The sequence below is a fragment of the Vidua chalybeata genome, chromosome 1, assembly GCF_026979565.1.
Source record: "Vidua chalybeata isolate OUT-0048 chromosome 1, bVidCha1 merged haplotype, whole genome shotgun sequence".
In the NCBI taxonomy this organism is placed as follows: domain Eukaryota; kingdom Metazoa; phylum Chordata; class Aves; order Passeriformes; family Viduidae; genus Vidua; species Vidua chalybeata.
The window spans coordinates 85,430,939-85,436,384 of NC_071530.1; positions in this window are offsets into that span (position 1 = coordinate 85,430,939).

Sequence of the window (5,446 nt, forward strand, 5' to 3'; positions counted from 1 at the left end):
CTTTTTTCTCCCAGCTGCCTAATGGTAGAGAGAGACAATGGTAGGAAGAGAGCTATAAAATGTTCTACTATACGTAAAAAGCTGTACTGAAAGACCATTTTTAAAGTTTTAAGTCGAGTAGTCAAGAGACAGCGAAGCAAGAATTAACTCCCTCCCTTCATATCCAAAAGCAATGCAGTCTTTAAATACACCATGACACAGAGTTTTTTTCTAGTTCCTCCCCCCACCTCATTATGGGTATGTGAAAAATGAAATTAAATTAATCAGCAGATCTTCAACATTTGACTTATTTTTATTTTTCAGTGTGTGTCCCTAGACCTCACCCAAGTACACCACTCAAACACTGAGCTGAAGACAGAATTATTCATTCCCTTCTGGGCTTCCCTATGGTGCTCATCATGCAAAGCTCTGAGAGCTTCCTGAAGGTTAATTTATCTTAACAAAACCTCTCCAAAGTGACAAGGTAATATATTCCGCTTTACAGACAGGCAGCAGAGACACATAGACAACAGCCAGTGCTGAGTTACCCAGGATCCAAGATGTGGGATTTTGTCACATTTTATAATAATCTGCATCTTCAATCACGGCATCCATTCACTTTAATTGCAGCCGTGACTGCTCAGTGCTTCTTCATCTGAGCCATCTGGGTCCTGAGGTGGGCATTCAGAAATGAGAAGCACACTGTTATTGACCTTATGTGAACCATCTGATGTAAGGGACTGTGGAGAGTCCCTCAGGAACTCTGATGGTCAGAGACAGACTCTGCTTCTAGGCAGAACTTAACAGCCCTGAGAGGAAGGCATTCATTCTCTTCCAATGCATGTAAAGTATAAGTACCACATATGACAGACAGCAACCTTTACTTTCCAGGCCTAAGCAAGAATCTATTCTTAGACCAGCAGAACTTTGTCTAATGAGTGAAGTTAAAAATAGGAGGGGTTCACCTGGAGTAGATCATAATTTCCTGTAATGAAAGGAATGGATTAAGATAATAGACAAATTTCACTATGATATTTTCTAACTTTCAACCCTTTCATTGGTGCTTCATTTTGTTGTAGAATCTTTCTTTTCTCTTACATTTCTCCTGTTTCTCCAGATTCTAATTGCAGGGGGGGTTGTGCAACTAGTCCCTTTGCATGTCTGTTCACTCTGTGAAAATGTCATATATGTGCTAAGTCAGCATTCAGGGCTCTGAGGAATTTAGGTATCATGAATGAATGCAGACTTCTAAGGGATGTGAGCTGCTATTGAGCATATGCAATCCATTTTTATTCATATTTTTGATAATGGCCAAATGTGCAAGAATTTTCACAAGAGTGAAATGTCCAAATACATATGATACCTCTGTAAAATATCATGTTTCTGATTTGAGGAGGAAGAGTATAAGAGTATTTAAAATAAAAGACCTTTAAAGTAAAATAGAGCTAATTTCTAACATTTTTATGATCCTTTCCTCTTCCACTGCTGGTTTCACAGATAGTTGATATACATTTGAATAAGTGGAGAAAACCCAAAGGTAAAAACCATCACTTGAAACCCTGAAAGGCAAAGCTAGCATAGAAACATTACAATATTATATACATTAATTAATATTAATATATTAATATTAATTAAAATATTATTACAATATTTTATTACAATAAAACTATACAAATGTATAGTTCCGCAAAGTACAGATGTATAAAGTGTGAGTATGGCTTATGTTTATGAAGAACAGTAATCAGAACAAGCAGTCTCACGGAAGTAACAAAAAGTATCACTTGGCAAGTGTTCTTCAAACATGCAATTGTCTCAAATGGTACTAATTTTGAAGGATTCTACATTTATTCTCGGTCATGAGTGAGGTTATGATGTCTCGGTCATCATGAAATAGCAGTCAATTGTATTAAATTTCAGGGAGCCCACAGTGACATCATATACAAATGTGAGAAATTCTTGTCCCCAAAGAACTTAAGACACAAAAATTTGTTTAGATTTTCTCTCTTTAAAGATCACAAATTCTCTGAGCAGAGACAAGGCTCTCATTGGTTTGGGTACTAATAATTCTATATATGTGTTATCTCCTTTAACTGAATAAATATGCAATTTTGTAAGAAGTCCCTGATACTCTCAGGTTTGATAGTCAACCCTTCACAAGCTCTTTTTGAAATTATTACCAAAAAAATTACTACTGAGTTATGGTGCTACTTCTAATGTATAATTACATACTGTTGAAAAGAGACAAGAATGACGTGCTGGGACAGCCTTATATGAGCACTTGGGTTAACAAAACCAAAAAGCAATCCCCAGTGAGGAAAATCAGCCTCCATTTAAACTTTTATAAGTCACAAATTTCATCAGACAATAAAAAATTTGCCTTGAAACTGTAAAGGAATCATTGAAATAATGATGGAACTGCTGAAAATATCAAACAGTCAACACAAAAATAATATAAAAAATAACATTTTTTGGTTTTGTTTTTAATTTAGCTTGTTGGATAGCAACACAGTCATGGTCTCAAACATCAGCTGATCAGTTTCCTGCAGAGCAAAGCAGCCCATATCAGTCCATGTCTATATGGGACCAAAGCACTCCAACCTTGTTGCTGATTAGCCAAACAATAACTTTCATTTCTAACCTTTACAGATCTTGGAATCTCCACCTCCATAATCACTTTTTTCCTTAGGAGTTAGAACAGATGCACAGACCTGGGATCTGTAAGCTGGGCAGAGTGACAAACATGCAGAGACATTAATGATTTTGAAGGAGCATTTGATCTGGAACATGTATTGCAGTCATAATAAGATACAGAAGAGATCTACATAATTCAGCTCCAAGGCATCACAAACGGGTCTTCCATTCTTACATTTCATTGGCATGTTTGAAAAGTAATTCCACTGTGCATGGACACATTTTTCTGACCTGGGAGGATGTCCTGTGATGTCTCATCTGTTAGAATCACTGAGAGGGAGGAAAAAAGGCATCAGGAAGCTCACATGCACCATATCATTTGTGTTATAAACCACAACTGGTACTTCTCACTTAAGTTAGACTACATTAAAAGTCTTTCTACAGCACAAATGGCAGAGATTTCACACAAGGTAACTAGACATTCACTGTCCAGATTCATACAGCATCGTTGATTGTGGAGAAGTCGCACCCATCAAGATGAATTTTAACATTGATAAGTTGAGGTGGATTATTTCTGCTTTCTGTTTAAAGTATTTCATCGAATCATGTGGATTGTTGCAGCACATCAATAAAATAAAAATAATAAACATGTAACCAAGTTAAAGGATTCTTTCCATTAAATCTATTTCCTGATACATCCTCTGTTCTCATATTTTAATAACCATATATATATTATTTTGTATGTCCTTGGGACATTAATTTAAGATTTCATGAGTTCCATTGACTACAAGTTATTTGGGAGAATTATTCTTCCTTCTAAATTAAAAATTGATAAAATTAAATTTACCTATCACGTGTCTTGAATTGGAAAAAGCAAATAAAAGAGAAAAAAGTGACTTGTTTTTGTTTTCTGCTTTCCTTCTAAACCAGGTGATACTGCTTAGATTCTTTTTCCTCCTGTCTAATTTACATTTAACTTGGCTGCTGATAACATGTCTCTAATTTGTAATTTCAACTGATTACTGATGACGTACATGGGTTTGAAGTGAATCTTATAATCAGCCTTCATTTTCAGGAGTGACTTAGGATTTTGGCTGCCCATCTGAAAAGGAACTGAATTCTTTTATAGAAATTATTGAAACATTCACCATCTGAACCTGTAAAAATCTCTATAGTGTGTAATTAATCATTGAATAACTGACAAACCTTGACTATTTCAGATAATTTAGGTCTACCACCTTTAAAGACTGGTGCTTCTCTTTTGTTTAACAGGCTTTCTTTGGTTTCAAATATATCCATCATGACCTCCTTTAAAGTCATTAAATCTCTGTGCTAATAGGAAATCTTTCAGGTAACACAATTGTTTCCCCATTTGGAGGATCACTTTAATAATTTAAATTATATTTGATTTATTGTATTAATTTTTTACTCAGAATTATTGCTAAGCTTAAGTTATGATATGAGTGGAATAGGCTATTGCCATGGAGAAATGGCTCCCTTATTTTCATAAGAAAAAAAGGGAACTCACGCAATTATGAAAAAGAAAAAAAGAAAAAGCTAAAATTTAGACAAAAAGATTGTTCTCCAATCAGATATCATTAGTCCTGTGAAAGAGATCTCTGCAGCTATGTCAGATGTTTTGTATGCATGCAATAATTTGGCTAGTGCAGTGAGTAAGGTGAAAGTTGCATTTTGTTCCATTGTGCAACTGCTGCACTCCCATTGCCAGAAATGACAGAACCTGTCCTGTTCCAGAAAAACACACTGCTTGTGCAGATAAAATTCTTCTAATTTGGTACCATCTTGTAGCTTTTTTTACTTTGTGATTAGCAGTTAAGTTCAACTATTTGGCAGTCTGAGTGATTATCAGGTGCTCTTTTCAGTTTCCATTTAATCTTTGTCTCAGCCTTCAGAAGGTATTTGGTGATTGCTTAGTGCAACAAGCACTTTCTAGATGGCTTCTTACTGCAAGCAGCAGGGCAATTTCAGCCAGAGAACTTCTCTCAGTGCCGATGTGTTTCAGGGTGTTTTGAATACCTTAACACAGTCAAGGTTAGTCTCTTATCTGAACATTATTAATATACATAGGCAGAAAACAGGGGAAAAGGATTAAAAGATTCACTGCAGGAGGAAGCATTCTTTAATAAACTGTAAACACCTTATCTGGTGTACATAAATATATACATTAATGTGAGTAATCTGTAAGATATGAAAATCCATTTTTATCTAGTTAAATATTTTTCTGTAGAAATATGTATAATGCAACCTAAGCACACTCTAAGTATCATCCTCTTTATTTGCCTTTGAAGACAAAATCAAGTAATTTTAATGTAAGATGCTAGAAGCATAGTCATTTGGAGCAGGCAATTGCAAGTGCGACAGGATTACTGATCAGATCCTCAGATCCTGTAAGAGGGAAAGAAAAAGGAGAAAACAGAAACAGCTTAACTCACCAAAAATCAAACCACTGCATTGCCCTCTTAGCCACTGTGTTTTGGGATGAAAGACCGAAGATTATATCAGTACAATAAAAGCTCTCTCTGTCATAAGCAGTACACTATTCAAAAAGAAAAACCCCAAAACCCCAAAGAAACAAATAAAAAACTAAACTCGCCAAAAAACCCCGCAGATTTAGCCCAGCATCAGAGGCAGTAGAAGTTAGAGCAGGTAGAGGTGTAGAGTATGAGGAGGGAGAGGGAAGGGTTAAAAACATTATCGCAGCCATTAGAAGGAAAAGTTGTAGCAATACAAGCACAGTAGACTTCTCTTTCCCCCCCCCCTCCCTCGCCCCCCCCTCCTTTTCTTTCCCCTACCCCTCTCTTCCCAAGCTGGATCA